Consider the following 23,549-nt stretch of genomic DNA (forward strand, 5'->3'; position numbering starts at 1 on the left):
GCTGGTGAATTCATGGAAGGATGTTGCCTCTGGAACCTGTCTGAAGTCCCGGTCACTTGGTAAGCAGAGGAACAACTGAGAAGACACTTTTATAAATGAAGAATTTTATATATTTTTAAATTTGTTCTAATTAGTTATACATGACAGTATAATGCATTTTGACATATCATACATAAATGGAGTATAACTTCTCATTTGTTTGGTTATACATGATGTAGAGTTACTCAGGTCATGTAATTATATATGCACATAGGGTAACAATGTCAGATTCATTCTACTATCATTCCATGCCCAATTCCCTCACTTCACTCTCCTTTGTCTAGTCCATATTACCTCTATTCTTCCCCTGCCTTATTGTGAATTAGCAACCACATTTCAGAGAAAACATTTGGTTCTTTGGGATTGGCTTGTTTCACTTAGCATAATATTCTCCAGTTCCATCCATTTACCAGCAAATGCCATAACTTCATTCTTCTTTAAGGCTGAGTAATATTCCATTGTATATATACACCACAGTTTCTTTATCCATTCATCTGTTGAAGGACATCTAGGTTGGTTTCATAGTTTAGCTACTGTGAATTGAGCTACCATAAACACTGATGTGGCTATGTCACTGTAGTATGCTGATTTTAAGTCCTTTCTATATTAACTGAGGAGTTGGATAGCTGGGTCAAATGGTGGTTCCATTCCAAGTTTTCTAAGGAATCTACATTCTGGTTTTTAGAGTGGTTGCACCAATCTGCAGTCCCATTAGCATGTATGAGTGTACCTTTCCCCCTATATCCTCACTAACATTTTTTGTTGCTTTTATTCTTGATGATTGACATTCTGACTGGAATGAGATGGAATATCAGTGTAGGTTTGATTTGCATTTCTCTAATTGCTAGAGATGTTGAACATTTTTTTCATATATTTGTTGATTGATTATACTTCTTCTGTGAAATGTCTGTTTAGCTCCTTTGCTCATTTATTGATTGGGTTTTTTGTTTTTTGGTTTTTAGCGTTAAGTTTTTTGAGCTCTTTATATATCCTGGAGATTAATGCTCTATCTGAGGGGCATGTGGTAAAGATTTTTTCCCATTCTTAAAAGAAGAATTTTTTAAAAGAGCTGGGAGAAACTTTAGAGAATGTCTCAGCTTCAGACTTGTCCAGTTGGAAAGCATGTGGTAATACATTGTTTTCTCTGTAATGTATTCTTAAATACTGATATATTTAATTTCATATGAATTGAGAATAATTATTCCAGAAGAAAATACAGTCATATTATACAATCTTAAGTCACAAACACATATTAACAGCAGTTCTCAAACTTACTCATATGGGAAACACCTGGAAGTCATGATATTCTTTCCAGAATACCATAAATATTGATATATTTTAATACCAAGTGAACTGAGAACAGTTTTATTTAAAGACGATATGAGTAAATGTATAAAATATAAAATCACTACCATGAGCACACATGTCCTCAACATTGAAATAATCCACCGTTTCCAAATATATCAAATGAAAAAACTTGTTCATAATTGCTTTTCATCTGCTAATCTCACTGGCCATAAAATGGAAAAAGATTAAAAATTTATGGGTAAAGAACTTTAAATTGAGAAACAAAAGTATCCACTCATTCTCTCCTTTTTCTTTTCTTTTCTTTTTTTTTTTTTTTTTTTTTTTTTTTTGATAGTTGGAAAAACCTAGACCATTATCTCCATTATAGTGTCCAAAATCCCCAGTTAAACTGGTAAAAGGCCCACAATGCGTGGGTCTTGGTTTGGAAATCATCAATCTATACCAACCCCCAGTTAAGAAACCTGGCCTAAATTGTTTATAATTTATATGATGTCATCAAATAACTGGTGACAGATTTGAAACTAAAAATTATGTCTCAACTCCTAATCCTGTGCTCCATCTAAATTAGCCTCCATCTAGCCATGGTCTGAAAATGAGGTTGTTTCTTTCAAGTAGAGGCTGGAGGAAGACTATAAACAAGAGGCTGTAGGGAATACCTGGGAAGCCTTTGCTAGTATAATTAGCTTCAGCCTAAAAAACTTTCTTCAGATTCTGGAGAAATACAGTAGATTGAGCATATATGTCAAAATGTACTGAAGCCCTCCTTCAGAATTACATAGAAGTTAACAAATAGGAAAATAGGAAAAGGTTTTTGATAATATCAGCTATAGAAAGAAAAGAAGGGCATCATCTACATGACAAAAAGCAAAAGATAATATTTTGGAGAAACAGTAGAATAGCTCACTTAATGGAACATTCAATTCATAACATGTAAAGTAGAAAAGACCTGAATAGAAGAATCCTGTTAGAATCCATTATCTGGTCCTTACAGAAAAGTTTGCCAATCCTTGCCCTAATAAGTTGAAATGTTATATTGCATAATTTCCTTTAGAAAGACAAACAAGTTTTAACGTGTGCTTCATTTCAGACCATTTGAGATGTGGCTCCCTGTGTAAGGGAAATGTGAGAGTTAATTTTATGTGTCAACTTTCACCAAATCACATATCTTGTTAAACTTTATTTTTGGTGTTCTTCTGTGAGTGTGTTTCTGAAAAAGATTAGCATTTGAATTTGTCGACTGAATAAAGCAGATTGGCCTCCCAGTGTGGTGGGCATTATCTAATCCATTGAAGGCCGGAGTAGAATGAGAAGGTGGAGAAGGGAAGGATTCACTGGCTTTCTGCCTGACTGCTTCAGTGGAAGTATGCAAGGAGTAGACTTAAAAAAATATGGTTGTTATGGTTTGGATGTGAGTTGTCCCCCAAAAGCTCATGTGTGAAAAAATCTAAGAAGATTAGAGGAGAAATGATTGGATTTTTAAAGTCTTAACCCAATCAGTAAATTAATCCTCCTAATGGGATTAACTGAGTGGTAACTGAAGGCCAGGAGGTATGACTGGAGAAGGTGGGGCATTGGGGGCACACCTTTGGGGTATATATTTTGAATCTGGCAAGTGGAGTTCTCTCCCTCTGCTTTCTGATCACCATGTGAACTGCTTCCCTCTGCCACACTCTTTTGCCATGTTGTTCTGCCACATCTTGAGCCCTGAGGAATGAAGCTGGCTATCTATGGATTGAGACCTCTGAAACTGTGAGCCCCCAGATAAACTTCTCCTCCTCCATAATTGTTCTGGTCATGTCTTTTAGTCATAGCAGTGAAAAAGCTGACTAAAATAATGGTCTTCTCCCACCTTTGGTGCTTTTGGGTCCCAGGCTTAGAGACTTGGCTATTGGCTCTGCAACTCTTAAGCCTTCAAACAAAACCACTGCCTTTCCTGGGTCTTCAACTTGCAGAGGTAGATCATTAAATTTCTCAGCCTTCATAATTTCATGAACCAGAGAATGAAAGAGAGAGAAAGAAAGAAAATGAGAATAAATCTCCTGTTTGATCTGTTTCTTTGGAAAACACTGACTTTAACAGAAGGGTTCTTGGACTGCAAGTCTCTGGAAAACTTTCGTTTTCAATTAGTCATATTAACCATGTGTGTAGGAGAGATACTTCATATAGATAGATAGATAATCAGGAAAGACTGGCATTATTTACAGACCATATTTTCTTTTTTCTTAAGTCTACTCCTTGCACACTTCCTAAAACTTTTCTTAGCTATGGTCACCAAATGGTTATATATATTTCCATACTTGACCTAAATCATATATCTTGCTTATACATTGCGGAAAGCCATCCATGAATTACATGAGGATCCTCTCTTAGTATGGTAGCCAGGGAGATTTAGGTTTGGCATTGAGAACTATCCTTGGCTCTCCCAGGGCAATAGATTGCCCAATGCATGTGACCTTTATCTCCACTCTGCTAGGAAGATCCCTCATAGTAGCTCCAGAGATGGGCATAACCCATTGGGAACTGAACAGCCCACCTTTAACCTTTTTTGGAGAAGAATGTTCTATGGAAAGGCTTTGATGTTTCCTAATATAAATAAAGCAGACATGGGCTCTATTTTGCCAGAGTCTAGAAACTCCATCTTTCTGTGTCCTGTTGTTTTTCATCATTCTATTTTTCTTAGCTTTTATTTCTCAACCAGGCCATTCCACCAAGGAGAACTGCATTTCTACCACTCATGTGGGACATGGGTGAGAGTATGTGATTGTTAATGTCAAATAAATACACTCCCATTTTATCTACCCCCTATTAGTTGTATGACTTGTCAAGTTACTGAATCTTTCTAAGCTTCAACTTCCTCTTCTGTAAATGGGGATAATTATAAGATCTATTTCATAGAGTTGATGGAAGTACTAAGTGAATTAATCAATGTGGAACTCTGATTACAGGTCTGACAATGAAAAGTGTACAATAAATGCTAACCACTGTTATTATTATGATTATGATCTTCTTTTTACATAAGTAATTTATTCAAAGTCACACTGCTAGTAAATAAAAAAATTGGAATTTGAACCAAGCATTTAGCACAGTTATTCCTGGATTGTAAAAGTGAAGGTGATTTTTATTTTCTTTTTTTTTCTTTTTTTATTGGTTGTTTAAAACATTACAAAGCTCATGACATATCATCTTCCATACATTTGATTCAAGTGGGTTATGAACTCCCATTTTTTACCCCAAATACAAGTTGCAGAATCACATCGGTTACACATCCACATTTTCACATAATACCATATTAATGACTGTTGTATTCTGCTACCTTTCCTATCCCCTACTATCCCCCCTCCTCTTCCCTCTCATTTTCCCTCTCTACCCCATCTGCTGTTGTTTAATTCTCTCCCTTGTTTTTTTTTCCCCTTTCCCCTCACAAACTCTTATATGTAATTTTGTGTAACAATGAGGGTCTCCTTCCATTTCCATATAGTTTCCCTTCTCTCTCCCTTTCTCCCACCCCACTCGTCTCTGTTTAATGTTAATCTTTTCCTCATGCTCTTCTTCCCTGTTCTGATCTTAGTTGCTCTCTTTATATCAAAGAAGACATTTGGCATTTGTTTTTTAAGGATTGGCTAGCTTCAGTTAGCATAATCTGCTCTAATGCCATCCATTTCCCTGCAAAATCCATGATTTGTCGTTTTTTAGTGCTGCGTAATACTCCATTGTGTATAAATGCCAGTTTTTTAATTCATTCATCTATTGAAGGGCATCTAGGTTGATTCCAAAGTCTAGCTATTGTGAGATTTTTATTTTCTTCTCTGTGCTTTTATTTTCTACTGTTATATAGTGGACAAGAAGGACTTCTATTATAAGAAAATAATAAAGTATTTAAAAATAAAAATAGAATTGTCACATATGAACTTTTCCTTGCCCTTCCAAAGTCCTTTATATCATATCCTGTGTCTCCTAACTTCTTTCTGACCTCCCAGATTTTTTTTGACCTGTTCATCACATTTCCCTTCACCCCAATAATAACTAACCTTTCTCACTTATTTAAAATGTAGAAAGCATCACCAAAAGTATTATGTCATTTAATCCACAAAGCAATACATTATTCCTGCTATTATTGTGCTCATTTTACAGATGAGAAAGATTAGGCTTACAGAAATATAAGGTCACTTAACAATTAAGGAGCCCAATAAAGACTCAAACCTAGATGTTCCAATTTTAGACTTCTCTGTTTTCCTTAATTTCTTCAGGATCTGGTTCTGAAATGTCCAGTTCACTTCTGTTATCTTGTTTTATGTTCTCTGTGTATTTCTCCCCATATATTCTTATTTATACTTAACTGCCTGTGTTATACTTCCCTGCATCACCTTGACCTTTGCCAAATATGTGCTGCCTAACAACCCACTTTATAGACTGGACCCTTGATTTTTCTACCATGATTTGACATTTCTAGGCCTCACTTTTCTCTAAAATTTGTAATCTTGTGACTTTATGATTGTGGTTTAAATGCATAGATTGTTTTTAGTATGTCAAATACGCAGTTTCTTTCTTTTAAATATTGTTCTTCACTGTGAAAACATTAACTAGCAGGAATTAGCATAATGTACAATATGCTTTGTGTAAGTTTTGTTAGAACAAAATTAGAAAATATTTTGGAAAGAAATGGATACTAAACATATATAAGACATTATTACTGCTATTTGTGTATAAACATGCTCAGTGAGTAGCCATCTAGGCAGGGGAGGTGGTGAATAGGCATTTCATGTCCTGGTTCAAATTATATGGAAGGAATACTGGGAATACACATTCAATGTTATAAAAGGGCAGTAATGCTCTTTGATCCAACAGTTCCACTCTTAGGAATTACATTATACCCTTTAGATGATAATAGATCATGTGAGCAAAAGTTTATGTAAAAGGATGTTCATCACTGTTATTAATAACAGCTAAAAATTCTAAGAAACTCACATGCAAAAAATATGATATTAAGTAAAATATGGTACATTTATGTAATAGAACACTATGTAATCATTAATATCATGTTATAGGAGACAACTTAATAGCATGGAATTTTTCATCATTTGTTATTAAATTAAAAAGAAGCTTACAAAACAATATTTGAAGTGTCTCCAATTTTATTGTTTTTCTGTGGGTACAGAAAATAGATTGGATGAATCAACACTAAAAGGTTAACTCAGGGTGGTTCTAAATGATGATATTATGAATAATTTAAATTACTTATTTGTGCTTTTTTATGTTATCTTTTTTTACAATAGATGCTACTTTATAGTCAGAAAAAAAGTATATAAAAAAGAAAAAGAGCAAAGATGAGAAAAGGCTCTCCATTTAGTTTATACCCCAAGATTAATTTTAAATGAAACAGATTTTTTAAAGTAAAGTACTTTTAGAAATAATTCCCCTTACACATATTCAGAGAAGAAAATTTACTTTCACACTTACCCTTACCTTAGCAATATTTCATTGGATATATACAGTTATCTAAAATGCTAGAAGAAAAGTAAGAGCCATGGTTCTCAAAATTCAATTTACTTTATTTTCAGAGCTGCACAATTACTATGTAAAATGTTGCCTTTCGTATGAGTTTTGAAAGGCATGAGAATTACTAATCAGACTGGCTGACCAGATATGTTATTCTAAATCCCTCACCAATTATTACTAATATTCTGCATTATGTGGACCAAGACTCCCAAGGTTGTGGGTTTGGGCTATTACTGCACTGTTTTGGGAAAATGACCTCTTTGTAGTGTATCAATCTCAGTTTTGTTAATTTTTTTTTGTAAAATAAGTTTAAACCTTTGCCTATTTATATCCTATGCCTCTTTTGTCCTTGCAGCCTTCCAGACTTTTCCCTCAGCCATTGAATACTTGTGTTTTCATTAATTACCCGTGAATATAGTCATCTTCCAATTATAATTTAAATTTATCCTCATTTTTCCATTAGTGTTATTGTAATCTTTCTTCAATATCATCTGCTAAATTCTTCTTCTAGCTCATTCATAACATGGTTAAATAAGGTTTGCTTTTGCACCAACACCTTGAAATAACTTGCTGTATCCCATACATTGCCATTTATCATTATCGGAGCCAATTTTTAATACCTGTGACAGCAGTCTTATTCCAGCCAACTTGAATCGGTTTCATAATTTTATGAGCAGTATATAACATAACTTACAGTGGCATAATTTCGTATTTTATTTTTAAACTTTTACTATATTCTGTTTTCCATTGATTTTGCGATTTTTTTCCAAAATGGTTTACTTTACATGAACCCTGACATTGACATGTCTAAAGCCAAATGAATTATGAATTTTTTTCCTTCCCAAACTCATAACATTTTTTATTGCAAGTCACCTAATTGTGTAAGACAGTATCTTTGATTCTTCTCCTTCTCCTTTTTTTTCCCCACGAGTTCTATCCATCACTGTATCTTATCCTCCTGCCACTATCCCAAACAGTGATTTTGCTAATGCTTCCCTGTCTATAATGGCCTGCCTCTTCTCCTTCACCAACATTCAAATCATTTCTCACAGAGTAACTGTGAAATCTGCACAAATCACCCATCATTCTTGATCTGCAGCCTCCACACCCATTCCCTACCACTGAAGAATTAATCACTTCCTTTTTGTGTCTCTCAAGCTCCAGACATTATAAACTGATAAAACTAAACAAATGCCCAGAATTCAGAATAACAACAGTACCCAAATCATCTATATTTGACTCTGTTCTCTATCAAAACACCTCAAGCAATCAAAAGAAATGATGCTATGAAGATGTGACTCAGGAAAGCTACAGAACTGTTTCACTTCCTTCCATAATTTGTTCCTTGTTTCTCATTCCATGCTAGGGATAAAAAGAGTTAGATCTTAATAAATGAATTCAGCAAAGTGGCAGGTTATAAAATCAACACGCATAAATCAAAGGCATTCCTATATATCAGCAACAAAACTTCTGAAATGGAAATAAGGAAAACCACTCCATTCACAATATCCTCAAAGAAAATAAGATACTTGGGTATCAACCTAACAAAAGAGGTGAAAGATTTATACAATGAAAACTACAGAACCCTAAAGAGAGAGATAGAAGAAGATCTCAGAAGATGGAAAAATGTACCCTGTTCATGGATAGGCAGAACTAACATCATCAAAATGGCGATATTACCCAAAGTTCTCTATAGGTTTAATGCGATGCCAATCAAAATACCAACGGCATTTCTTGTAGAAATAGACAAAGCAATCATGAAATTCATATGGAAAAACAAAAGACCCAGAATAGCAAAAGCAATTCTAAGCAGGAAGTGTGAATCTGGAGGTATAGCGATACCAGAGGTCAAACTGTACTACAAAGCAATAGTAACAAAAACAGCATGGTACTGGTACCAAAACAGGCGGGTGGACCAATGGTACAGAATAGAAGACACAGAGACTAATCCACAAAGTTACAACTATCTTATATTTGATAAAGGGGCTAAAAGCATGCAATGGAGGAAGGATAGCATCTTCAACAAATGGTGCTGGGAAAATTGGAAATCCATATGCAACAAAATGAAATTGAATCCCTTTCTCTCGCCATCCACAAACATTAACTCAAAATGGATCAGGGAGCTAGATATCAAATCAGAGACACTGCGTCTGATAGAAGAAAAAGTTGGCTACGATCTACAAATTGTGGGGTCGGGCTCCAAATTCCTTAATAGGACACCCATAGCCCAAGAGTTAACAACCAGAATAAACAAATGGGACTTACTTAAACTAAAAAGTTTTTTCTCAGCAAGAGAAACAATAAAAGAGGTAAATAGAGAGCCTACATCCTGGGAACAAATCTTTACCCCCCACACCTCTGATAGAGCCCTAATATCCAGAATGTACAAAGAACTCAAAAAATTAAATAATAAGATAACAAATAACCCAATTAACAAATGGGCCAAGGACCTCAACAGACACTTCTCAGAGGAGGACATACAATCAATCAACAAGTTCATGAAAAAATGCTCACCATCTCTAGCAATCAGAGAAATGCAAATCAAAACCACCCTAAGATACCATCTCACTCCAGTAAGATTGGCAGCCATTATGAAGTCAAACAACAACAAGTGTTGGCGGGGATGTGGGGAAAAAGGTACACTTGTACACTGCTGGTGGGGCTGCAAAATGGTGAGGCCAATTTGGAAAGCAGTATGGAGATTCCTGGGAAAGCTGGGAATGGAACCACCATTTGACCCAGCTATTGCACTTCTCGGACTATTCCCTGAGGACCTTAAAAGAGCGCACTATAGGGATACGGCTGCATCAATGATTATAGCGGCACAATTCACAATAGCTAGACTGTGGAACCAACCTAGATGCCCTTCAATAGATGAATGGATAAAGAAAATGTGGCATCTATACACAATGGAATATTATGCAGCACTAAGAAATGACAAAATCATAGAATTTGCAGGGAAATGGATGGCATTAGAGCAGATTATGCTAAGTGAAGCTAGCCAAGCCCTAAAAAACAAATGCCAAATGTCTGCTTTGATATAAAGAGAACAACTAAGAACAGAACAGGAAGGAAGAGCATGTGGAAAAGACTACAGATAACAAAGACGAATGGGGGGAGAGAAACGGAGAGAGAAGGGAAAGCATATGGAAATGGTAGGAGACCTTCAAGGATACATAAAATTACAAGAGGCTATGAGGGGCAAGGGGGAGGGAAAAAAAAGGGAGAGAATTGAACAACAGCAGGGGAGATAGAGAGGGAAGATGGGAGGGGAGGGGAGGGGAGGGGTGATAGTAGGGGTTAGGAAAGGTAGCAGAATACAACAGACACTAATATGGCATTATGTAAAAATGTGAATATGTAACAGATGTGATTCTGCAATCTATATTTGGGGTGAAAATGGGAGTTCAAAACACAATTTGAGTCTAATGTATGAAAGATGATATATCATGAGCTATGTAATGCTTTAAATAATCAATAAAAAATTAAAAAAAAAAAAGAGTTAGATCTTAGACTTTAAAAATCACAATCCTAAGAAGAATGGCCCTGCTTCCTTTAATTTTCCTATCTTCCTTATATACCAAGCAATTTAATTTGTGTGTTCCAATGCCTTTCCTCATGCGTGGCTGAAAGCAACATTCTGATTAAACAGATGAATTAGTAAGTGGGTTTATTTTTTAATCGACCCCTATATCTGTACCCAACATTGTACTATAAATGCTAGAAAAGCTTTTTTTTTTTTCCAAATTGTGGATTGAAACCCGTAAGCAAATCAATTTAGCATGATAAAATCAATCTGGTTGGTCACAACTAGCAGTGTTTTAAAAAGGAAAATAAAAGGACTGGGGATGTGGCTCAGTAGTAGAACACTTGTCTGGCATGTGTGAGGCCTTGGGTTTGATCCCCAGCAAAAACAAACAAAATCAGAATGAAGTTAAAATCGATCAGAGTACATACAAGTATAAATGTACATACTGGATTGCAAAGTAATTTGAATTTCTTTTGTAGATTCCAGTAAAAAAAACGATGGAATGATATTGGCTAGAAAATATAAAAAGTATGAAGGAATACATACTATATGCCTGAAATCTATTTGAGGGGGGAAATATAATAAGTTGTGTAGACAAAACAAAAGAAACAACTCTATGATCATCTCTAACTCATTTCTGTTTTACACACTTCATAAATACTTGTTGAACAGAAAATGTTCAAAGTTGGAACTAGAGACCATTATGTAAAATGAAATAAGCCAAACTCAGAAGGCCAAGTGTCATATTTTTTCTCTCATATGCAGAAGCTAGAGAGGAAACCGAAAAAGAGAGGTGGGGGCGGGCTCATGAAAATCAAAGAGATCAGATGAGGTGATAGGAGTCTGAGGGAGAGGGGTAGTGCTGGGGAGTGATATTGGCCAAATTATATTGTTATATTGTGTGCATGTATGAATATGTAACAACAAATCCCATAATTACATACAACTATAATGCACCAACAAAAAATGTGGGGGGGGAGAAATTATCCAAATTGATTTTGAATATGAATATGGGTTTGAGTGAGTGAGCCTTGATAGGTAAGTTGTTACCATGGTTGGTGACACTGAAAATGAGTAGAATTTGGATTCTGTGTAGGGTGAGAAGATTTTATAAAACAACTATATATCAGCCTACAACTGAATAGAGCAGACAAGATGTTTGCAGAAAGACTCCAAAACAAGATTTGTTAAAACTGATTATGTGAATAAGCGACTTACACGCATGTAGTATAAGAAAACATGACCACCCCCCACCACCAATTGGCCCCCTGCTCTAAATCTCAGCTTCCATTATTCAGATGGTCCTCCTGTAATTTCCCATAGCGCCCTTTATCTGATGCAACAGATAGCACAGAGCACTGGTCATTGCCTATATGTTTTTTATGCCCTCTACATGACTGTTAACTCTATAATGACAATTGTTGAACTCATCTTGTTCACCTTTTCTATCCCTGGGTATAGCAAAGGGCTAGACACACAGACCATACTCCATGAATACTCATCGAACAAATAATATCAAAAGTGACTCCAGGTTATTTAAAATATTAAAGTTGTTTGGTGTTTAATAATAGTTGCCATTTGGGGAAGTGAAGTTTGGATGAAGAAGAAGGATTTTTGACTATTTGCGAAATCTGTACTATCTGAAAATTTATCATAAACATATAATATTTTATAAATTTAAAACATTAATGAGCTGGGGTCAGTGGTGCATGCCTGTAATCCCAATTGCTCAACAGTGGAGGCAGAAGAATCACAAGTTCAAGCTTCAGCTACTTAGCAAAACCCTATCTCAAAATAAAAAAGTGAAAAGGGCTAGGGATGTGGTGCAGTAATAGCAGGCCCCTGGGTTCAATCCCCAGCACCAAAAACAAAACAAACAAAAAACCCAGTAGTAATATTTTATTTCAAATAAATAGGATTGAACTAGAGAATAAAAGAGAGCCTGATAGAAAAGCAGACAGTGTGGATCTTCCTCCCTCCCTTCCTCCTTGTGACAAGCTCTCCTAGGAGAGAGACACTGTTCCCCACTCCAGGATATTTCTTCCTCCTTCCAGTGATTGTTTTATATTATAGGCTTTTGAAATTAACACTTAAAATTCCCTCAATCTGAGAAGTCTGACAATCTATTGAGAGTATTGATTGGTCCTCTCTTTGAATACAGAGTACTTATGTGTCATCTGGGAAAAAAATTACCAATGGTGAAATTAAAATTACCACACAACCCTGAAATAACAATAATTAAAGATGAATCACTTAATGGAATAATAATGAAAATAAGATAACTTACATTTATTTTATATTTTCAGTAGTGGTTTTTCTTCAAACCTCTTTTAAGATCAAAAACACTTTGAAAGGCAGATGCAAACTCTCCCAGTAAATGGAGGTGAGGACCTTCACACCTAGTTCTAAATATAATTTCAGGCAGGGTCTCCAAACCAGTCATGGATGCCAGAACAAGCACCTCTGCTTTCTAATGTACATGGCATTGTCCACACATAAATGGCCTATGGTTAGGTCAAGCTAGTAATCACCATTACAAATAGGGAAAAGAGGCATTTTAAATGATTTGAAAAAATTCCTCTCTCCTCACACAACTAGTAGCAGAATTCAAACTAGAGTCGCACATTTTTTTCTAAAAATATTTTATTCAAGTTAAAATTTGATTCAAATTCAAACTGTAAATAAAACATCTACAAAACGCCTTTTATAACCATATTTTGCAGGAATTTCATGTGCGTATTTTCCTAGTGGGATGACAATGAAGTGGTCAGAGTTCAGCATCAGCCTCCATTTTCTTCTTGAGGTTGACTGTGCACAGTGACTGGTCTCCAAGCCCCTGCCAGCTTGGCAGGCTGGAGCAGAAGAGAAAACTGCAGGTCCACCACATGGCAGGCCAGCATCCTCTCTCCAGGCCAACAGGCCATTCTGCTAATGGGCTTTTGTATTTTGTAATTAAATAAAAAAGCCATGTAATGCATGCTTATCTCTTCACTTGATGGAATTCTGGTCTCTTGAATTACCTACGGTATGGATGTCATAAATAAGTTTCAAATATATTTAAAACGATTATAGACTATGTCTTTTGAGGTAAGAAGAATTTATTTTCCTTTGGGGGAAAATCTAGGAAATTGGAGGAAAGGCCTTTAAGAATGTTTGTGGTTCTTTCTTTCTTTCTTTCTTTCTTTCTTTCTTTCTTTCTTTCTTTCTTTCTTTCTCTCTTTCTTTCTTTCTTTCTTTTTCTAGGAATAAAAAAATGGATCTTTGGTCTCCCTTGATTTCTGCTTTGACAGTTCCTGATGTGAGTACCAATATCACTGCATCATTATGACTGATGATCATTTGTGGAGTAAACAAAAAATGGTGTCCCAAGATGCACTACTTCCAGAATATCTTCTGTCTCTAGGGCCAGTTGCCACATTGCAAACATGACAACAAATGAATTGATGATAGCATCTGCTTAATCTGGCTTTTGTCCACATGTCACAACTGTAATGTCCTTAATTGAGACTTTTTTTATTTGCTGTAGTGTAGTTTCTTCATTTCCTATTCTCTAAACCAAGCTTAATTTAATCAACATTGACTGAAAAGCTGTCAGTTTTAATAGTGCTGCATCTTTTTATCTTTGATGTTTAAGAAACATGTAAACCAAATGTTGCCTTAATCTGAAATATTTGCGTTTTCTGGCATTATATTAAGATACCAAGATTGTGTTTGTTCAAAATTAATAACTCTTAATAGAATTTTGTAAAGTATCTAGAAAGTGCTTAATAAATATTAGCTGATACAGATTTTCCTCATGCAAATGGAAAAAGTCAATCAACAATGAAACTGAGAATTCACTCTAAATGACTTCCACACTCATTTAATTTGTGAAATAACTAGTTAGGCTGATATTTAATTTTAATTAAAATTAATTTTTAATCCTAGAGATGAATGGTAAATAATTCAGTAAGAATTTATTCTCATCTTTTCATTGGTACGTTTAGTGAAAATTATGAATCTTACCCAGGGACAGTATATGATCTACCTACAATAGGAGAAAAATCATTGGCCTGTTAAAAATTTCACAAGAAATCTATTTAAGTTAGATTACTCTATAGTCAAACAAAAAACAACTAGCTGAATTCATCCCTTAATGAATGTTGGGCTTTTATGCCAAAGAGACTTCCAAATTAATTCCATTTATGCTTTGGGTAGTTTTTAAGTGGCAGTATTTGTATCTCTATTTAATACTATCAACATAAAATTGGGGCTTCATTTGTCAATTGGTACCTAATTGCAATTGAAACACAATGCATGGTGGTTCAATCATAATGGCTATGGTATTTAATCTCTTCTTTTTGAATATATATTCCTTTAAGAATGATGCTTATACATGTACATGTACATGGGTATCTCCAACCTACATTCATAAACACACACAGTAGGTGTTTAAAAAAAAAAAAAACTATTTGTTCCTGTGTATAGTGATCCATTCTATAGCTACACTGCTCTCCAGCGGAGAGTTAGAGCCCTAAGTGTGTGGCCAATGTTGCCCTCTAGTGGTCAGCATGCCTAGGTGGGTCTGGGCACCCTAGGTTCCACCCAAGATTTTTTTAGAACAGTTATTTCCTTTGAGTTGTATAATAGACAAGCTGCTGATATTTTTCTTTCACAAGGCAATATCCTTCCAAGATTGTAACAGAAACATAAATAAGGTATTTAGCATATGACTTTAGGGAAGCAAATTGGTTTCATTTTTATAATACCATGTTTCAATATGCTCTTTTCCAGTAATGCCATATTTTGTGCAAAAACTAATTGGACTGAATTGATATAATTAAAAGTAACTTTTGAGGCACATTACAAGGGTGCTTAAAAAGCTATCTGAGCTATCAAAATCTATCACATATTTTCACACTGACTTTACTTACATAGCTTACAAATGTGCATTGTCATGACACTAAAGCAGCTCAGTCTAGTGCAATGGTCACTTTCTTTCTCTTCTTTTTATGGAGGGGAAAAGACCCTTCTTTCTTACTTCTAGTATATTCTCACTCAACACCAGTAATTATGGTTCTTGTGCTGCCACTTCTTTCTGCATGTCTCCTAGAGAGGAATTAGATGTTTCTAGATAAGGGAATAAGGGCTGAGCTGAATGAATGACCAGCCATAGATCCTAGGAAAGGCAGAGATGGAATTTCTGTTCACAAGACCACTTTACCCTCTTTCTGGGAGCCCTGGTATTTCTCCTCTTCTTCATACTGCCCATTCCCCATAGCATACAGATCCACAGGCATAGCAGAGCTGAGCTTTATCTCAGCAGACCCCACTTGCCGCTTGCTTGGTGGGAGAACAGGGCTGCATGCCTGCCTTTCAGTTTAGCATTTCCTTTCTAACAGGATGAACCCAAAGTTATTCCCTATTTAAAAATTAAAAGGTGAAAGAAAGGGCAAAAGCATAGTATTGTCATTAATAAAACTGAGAGTGCTTGCACATGTACAGGGTACAATACTATTAACAACATTGGCAAGAATTTGGCATGGAGATATGTCCCTGGCAACTATTTTGTGCCCTCCAGCTGCACTAGGCATAACTCAAGAGAATCTAATTTGCATTACTCAGCATTAGACCTGGAAAGACCTAGCTCATCCATCAATGGTCCAGACACCAGCAGCATTTGAGGTGTAATTTGAAGTTGATGAACATTTGCTGTCTAGGACTATAAGGCTATTTTCTCTTTATACAAAAGAATCTGCACCTGTCTGTTGCGTTCAGGGCCAATTGTGGGTAAAACTCTAAACTAATTTGTTTATAGTCTAGACTCCTAGAGTCATAATTCCCTCTTGGTTTACTCTTTGTCCTCTCTAATTAGAGGTTCTCTTGCTCTCTCAGTGCCCCCCAGCCCCCACATACTATCCAGTACCATGAACTTGAGCTTCTGCCCTTCCCAGCCACACTGCTTACTATCACCTTCCCTTTTCTATTTGCTAATCTTCCATAAAATCATGTATTCCATTTTTCAAGGATCGTCTCACCATCAGGTGATAAATATTGGTGATGAGTAAATCAAATTAAATATGTTCTGCTATTAGTTAAGTAATTTCTATAAGCCACATAATTTTCTACCTTGGGCAAGAGTCCCACAGCTGCATAAGATCTGTAAAGGCTCTTACTTAAAGTGTAATGGTAACCAATGGGAATTTCAAGCAAAAACCTTATATAGTAGACAGTTCTCAGCAAACAAACTTCTGGACCTCTCAAATGATGCTTATCTTTGCCTCTCTCAACCATAGATAATATAATAGACATTTAATTTAAAAAAGAGATTCCCCTTGAATCTTGATTGGAGGTACACTATTCCAAAGTTTGTATCAAAGTCTAAATGTGACATCATTATATACACAAAATAATTTACATTTTTAAGTCAAACAATAACAGTTCTTGGAGAGGATGTGGAAAAACTGATGTCTCACACACTGAGTCTACACTAGTCTCACATACTGTTCACTTCACTTGGATATAATCTAGAAAAGTAAAATATTGCATATCTAGAAATTCCACTCCCAGGTAGACACTTAACACAAATACCTGCCTATGTTCATCCAAAAATATGCACTTGAATATTCAGAACAGCACTAAGTATAATATCCCCAAACTAAAATGGCCTACTTGGCCATCTACAGTAGACAGGATAAAGTATGGTGTATTCATCCAGGGGAATTCTGTACAGCAAATAAAGTAAATAAATTAAAACTCCACACAATAATTTGGATATAAATAAAAAACAATGTTGAAAAAAATGTTGTAGGTTCAAAGGAGAATATGTTGCATGATTAAATTGCTACAAAAGTACAAAAACAAAACTAGATTATGCTGTTAAAAGGCAGGATAGCAGTTACCTGACTGGAGAGAGAAAGAGAAAGGAAGCACAGAGAGGCTTCTGTGGTTCTAGTTCTATTCTGGCTTTTTCTTTCATTTTGCTTTGGATGCTGGGGATCAAGCTAAACTTGTGCTCTACCACCAAGTTACACCCGAGTCCTCTACTCTCTTTCTTTTTCTTTTTCTCTTCCTTTCTGTACTGGAGATGGAACCCAGGGCTTTGCACATGCAAGGTTAACTGCCAATGAGCTACCAATGAGATACAACCCCAGTCCTTTTTATTCTTTATTTTGAGATAGAATCAAATACCCAGAATTAGAATTTGCGATCCTCCTGCCTCAGCCTCCCAGTAACTGGAATTACTGGTATGTGCCAACATGGCCCGCTCTCTATTCTGTTTCTTTAAGGTTTTTATTAGTTCATTATAATAATACATATTAATATGTGTACCTTTCTCTATATAAAATGTATTTTATTACATTTCAGAAATGTAAGCCATAGAATATATTACTCCAAAAGCTTAGAAATACAACATCAAAATAATGTTTTAGCCAGGCACGGTGACACATGCCTGTAATCCCAAGTGGCTCGGGAAGTTGAGGCAGGAGGATCACAAGTTCAAAGCCAGCCTCAGCAAAAGTGAGGCATTAAGCAACTCAGTGAGACTCTATCTCTAAATAAAAAACAAAAATAGGGCTGGGAATGTGGCTCAGTGGATGAGTGTCCCTGAATTCAGTCCCTGTACCTAATAATAATAATAATAGTAATAGTAATAATGTTTTATTTAATTCCTCTATGAGCCTGTCATTTGTAAGTTCATATAGAACCATCATTATATTTATGAATGATAATTAACCTCCTCATCAAATATTTCAGGATACACCCAGTTTTAAACATTTTGCTGTTGGTTATATATTGTTATAATTTGGGGCTCAGAAAATATAGTCCCTGTTATTACTATTCTTATAGTCCAGTGGATGGTGTTATGAATATTAATGGTCACAAATTTAGCAACTTACACAATACTTCTGGAAGATTTTCAAGTCAATGCCCACATGTAGTACAGTTATTCATTTATGTTTTTCTCTTGCTTTATTCTACATAATGATGATCCAGACAAAGAAAACCTACAAAAACATCCAAAAAAATTTTTTAAGGAGAAATAAAAATTGTCCCTGGATCGCTGCTGCTAACAGTGGTAGTAGCAAGCCTCTTGCCAAAACTATTAACAGCTAATCGTGTCTGTTGATCCCTGAGTTGTCAATGGGAGTTAAGAAAATGATGAGTAAAAGTGACAGATAAAGACCAAAGCCAGTAGATCAGGGTGCTAAAGATAAGACTTGATTACATCCCCACACCTGGTCATATTGAATCTCCTCCAGTCAAATTAGCCCTCTACCTTATCATTTCATCCTCTTTAACATTTACCCAAACCATTCAGCCCAGAAATAAACACAATTGCAATTCAAGAATATGGTTTGTTTGGGTACAGTTGACTTCTACAAGCCTTCCCTAGAATAATTCTTTCATTTTTATGTGAGCAAGTTGAAGAAAGGCTGATATTCTGTCCAAATGCCTCACTTCTGCATTACTGATCTGACCCTCAGTCCCCACTTATTAGAGCCGAGCTTCGCAACCCTTGATGTTTGGACCAGTCACCCAGAATGAAGAGGCAGATCCTGATTCAAGAGGGCTGTGTGGGGTGGGATCTGAAATCCTGCATTTCCACTGCTGCTGGTCCATAGGCTATTTTTTTTTTTTTTTTTTGAGAAGCGAGACCCTAAGCAGCTAGAAGGAATCACTCCCATCTAGGTCATTATGCATAGTTCACAGTCAGGATTTCACAAATGTAGGATAGTGTTCTAGAGAAGGAACCACAAACAAAGGCACTGTGACATAAAATGGCTCTCAGGTCAGGTCACTAAGTGGGATGAAGGGTGGGATGCTTTGATTATAAAGAGGACTCCCTGCCACTCCAAAAAAACTCATATGCTGGAGAGAGTTTTCTGACTAAATGTGTTCCTAGTGACATGAGAATGTATTAAAATGGTTTGTGCTTGTTGTACTTAATTTTGGACCCAGAGATTAAAACACAGATAAGAGAAGCTAAAAAGATATACAGGACTTGTATAATGAGGAAGATTTAATGCTACTGTATCCCAGACTAAATCAATAACTGGCAACCTAACTGGGCTAGATATTGAAGGAACATGATTTGCTTTTCCTTTTCTTTGCTTTAATGGATTCTCTTGCCATTGGGTAATTTCATCCTTACAGATTTTATTTTCAGAGTTCCCTAAGACAAAACTCTGTTTAAAAAGATAATGTATATGATAAAAATCATGATACCTAAAACCGCTTATTTTTGCAGGTAACAAAAATGGCTTTTAAATTTTTGTTTTTATTGGTTACTTTAATGAAACATCCTGCTGTATAATACATAGGGTTCGAATCGCTGAGCCAGACCAATATCAGTGTTAATGTGTTCAGTGTGGCTATTTGGAAAAGAAATAAGAAGACATTAGTTAAGTGATCAAGCAAGGTATGGGGACTCCAAGGAACCTTGATGAAGTGGTAGTCATTGGCAACCTCCTCTAAAATGCTTAACACTCACTTTTCAATCTTAACATCCTTACTTTTATTGCTGTTAATTTTTAAAAATAATAAATGATTCCAAAAGCATATAAATTTAGTGACTAATCTATACTTTAAGGTCTGGTCACTTTTTTTTTTCCTATGACTTTTGTTCCAATTGATGTTTATCTTCACCTCTGTGTCCCCTCACACCCCCTCTTCAAATTGCTGGGTTGAATAAATGCCCTCACATTGTACCAGAAAATTGCTGAAGCCAAAGAGTCATCTCAGAAAACTGAGAGCTACAGAGTAATCAAAACAAGCCAATCACATATTGACCTACTTATGATCTTCTTTTCCTTTTACTCTCTAGGCACCAATTGAAAGATTCAGACAAAAAAAATTTTTTTTTTCTTTTAGAGGAGAGCTAAAACCACTTGTATTGTAGCATAGGCCAGAAGGCTGTTTTTTGGTCATCAAAAAATTTACTTCCTTTCCTCAAACACTGAGTATACAGTGTTAGCTGGCTATTCTCTATAGGTGCAGTACATCAAATGGTTAGAACACTGACTTTGGCATTATTAGATGGCCGCGGTTCAAATGACAGCTCTGCCACTTACCAACAGCAAGATGCTGAGTATGTTACTCTTTGTTATTCCTGGTAGTAAAGCTGGGCTGATGATTGTGCCAACCCACAGCAGGAGTCATCAGGATTCAATGGGTGAATAGACTACAGCACCTAGACTAGTGCCAAACTCAGAGAAGACATTAATACTGGTTCTAATTGAGGCAGTCAGGTTTAGAGAGAGTTTTTAAATATACATTTTGCTAAATAAATTATGGGCATATGTATACTCAGCAAAATTATGCAATCAAAAGAAATTAACCTCTCCTGAGAAGACTTGTACAATCCTCCAAAGCTGTCATCTACCCCCCACACATTGCACATTCTCTTCTTGGGATACCAGTAGGATTGAATCATAATGATCTGAGCACAGGCTGTAAACAACTCAGTGGCAGAGACCACTCCTACTTTATTTTTCTTTTCTTTTTTTTTAATTCAGTGCTTAGAGTAAAGTGAGTGTTCAATAATCTTTGAGCATAAATTAATAGATGAACTATAGAAGGAAGTGATGACCTTTTTTGCCACCCTTTCACATGATTAAGACTTTCAGACCAGTCCATGCTAAACATCCATAGGAACACTGTGTGCAAAGGAGATCTTGCTCATATATTAAAATAGTTGACTGTAGCAAAGCTGTACTATGCCGTAGTAAGAGTTTGGACTTTCAAATCAATCCTAGTATAAATACCAACTTTGTCCATAACAAGCTTTGTAATTTGGAAAAAAAATGACTTGAATTTTTTAGACTTCAGTTTCCTTATCTACTTCAGTATAATAATAGTTATATTTTACAGATATTGTAGAGAATAAGGAACATAGTGTATGGTCAATTCAGATGCCAGCTGGGGTTACCCTCCCCATAGGATTATAAGATTGGCTTAAATCGCTGTTTTGGGAAGTCCAACATCCTCCACAAGAGTTCTACACAGTTCCATGCAGCTTACATTCTCCTTTTTTATCATCTCTATCCTTCCTCTCACACCGTGGGTGAAGACACAGGGGACAGAGCAATAGGCGTGTAGTTTAATTATTCCCCATACCAAGGAAGTCACTTGTATAGTTGGAGGTCAGAGAACTCTCATTATGGTAAGGAAAAGAATGGCTACTTTCTCCTCACTCTGTTTACATAGGAATTTTTAAATTTGGGGTGTGTTGTTGTTGTTGCTTTTTGGTGGGGGTTTTTGTTTTGATGATTTTTGTTGTTGGCGTTGGACTTTGTTGTTGTTGTGTCTGTTTCTTTGCAGCACTAGGAACCAAACTCACTTGCATACACTAGGCAAGCATACATCAGGCAAGCACTCTACCAGTGGGCTACACCCCCAACCCAAAGTCTGGGCATTCTAAGCTTCTAGGGAGGAATGAGGCCAGAGTGGAAGCTTATAAAGAGGTATGAACTTGGCCAGTCTCCATGGCAACAGGGGGATGACTGGTGGGCTATTCCTGCAGCTGCCTCCTTCCCAGGAAGCCTCTGAAGGAATCTCATGACTATCAGGTCGTCAAGGATGAAGGAGTCAGAATGGACAATATTTTTCTCAAATTTTATAATTTCACTCTCCAGGAAGGCAATGCCTTTTTATAACATGTGAGACAAGTCTTAAGTGTTTAGAAATTTACTATTTTGAAATACATTTCAAAAACTATTATTTATAAATGCAGAGGGTGACTTGTCTGGCTACTGTTTTTACCACAGTTAACACAGGGGTCCTCATACTTATTGAACCAGCAGGGCACTCAGAAATACAGATGCTTATTATGAAACATCAGAAAATTTTGACTTACTTCAAATAAATATATAATTTAGAACTAAAGCAGATACCTTTTACTATTAGATTTTAATACAAGCAAATGTTATTAGGTAGCAAAGAATTATCACAGTTAAAATTGAGGATATCATATCAATTAACTGGATTTGTTATAACTTCAGATTGTAAAAGTTCATTATTCAACTGAAGAGAAAAATTAGGTCCAGCAATCAGGGCACAGTGGCTCTAGGAGTTCTTAGTTTGATACTCTGATTTTTAGCTACATAAGTAAATCAGGAAATAAGTTACTCCATGGCACAGAATAATCTATTTATCTGTGTATTAAAAAGTGCCAACAATTTACCATGCATAGTCACAGTGCTGACCTGGGGAATACTCTGCCAACACTGTGAACAGATCTTGTCTCAAGGTCCCTGATCTTGAGATACCTATAGTCTAAGGCAAAAGAGAGACATTTTCCAACAATATGTGGCAGAGCTTACAATATAGGCAAGCACAGGGTGCAGGAAGAGGAAGGCATCTAACACAATCTAATAGTGTAAACAGGGGAGTGGGTACAGAAAAAGCTTCTATTTTTTTATGTTCCTTAAATTTTTATTTTTATTTTTTTTATTGGTTGTTCAAAACATTACAAAGCTCTTGACATATCATATTTCATACATTAGATTCAAGTGGGTTAGCAGAAAAATGATAAGAAAGCTGAAACAGAACTCTACATATTTTGATTGGTCTATTCTTGAGGGATGGTTAAGTTGGATGTGGAATGATTATAGGAAGATTCTGTATGTGTAGTTGTTGTGAATGAATTAGATGAAATGAATAAATCTGTATATGAAGGCAAATATCAAAACCATAATACTGGCTGGTTGCTGTGGTGCACGCCTATAATCCCAGCAGCTTGGGAGGCTGAGGCAGGAGGATCACAAGTTCAAAGCCAGCCTCAGCAAAAGCAAGGTGCTAAGCAACTCACTGAGACCCTGTCTCTAAATAAAATACAAAATAGTACTAGGGACGTGGCTTAGTGGTGGAGTGCCCCTTAGTTTAATCACCAGTACCAAAAAACAACAACAACAACAAAAAACCCACTAAAAACTAAAGTTACAGAATGACACTCATACTATGGTGCCATTAAGTAAATTTAGAAATATATAGTAGCACTCATTTAGGGGTACATACTTAGATAGTAAAAGTTTGGAAATGTACTAGACGTTAGATACATCCCAAAATCTTGGGCATACTTGCCTCTGGAAAGGGAAATAGAACCAGGTACAAAAAGCATCAGCAACATCAGTACTATTTTAGTTTTAAAATATATATAAACAAAGGAAATAGTATAAAGTGCTTGATATTCAAG

The sequence above is a fragment of the Spermophilus citellus genome (assembly GCF_964194105.1).
Source record: "Spermophilus citellus genome assembly, chromosome: 2".
NCBI lineage: Eukaryota > Metazoa > Chordata > Mammalia > Rodentia > Sciuridae > Spermophilus > Spermophilus citellus.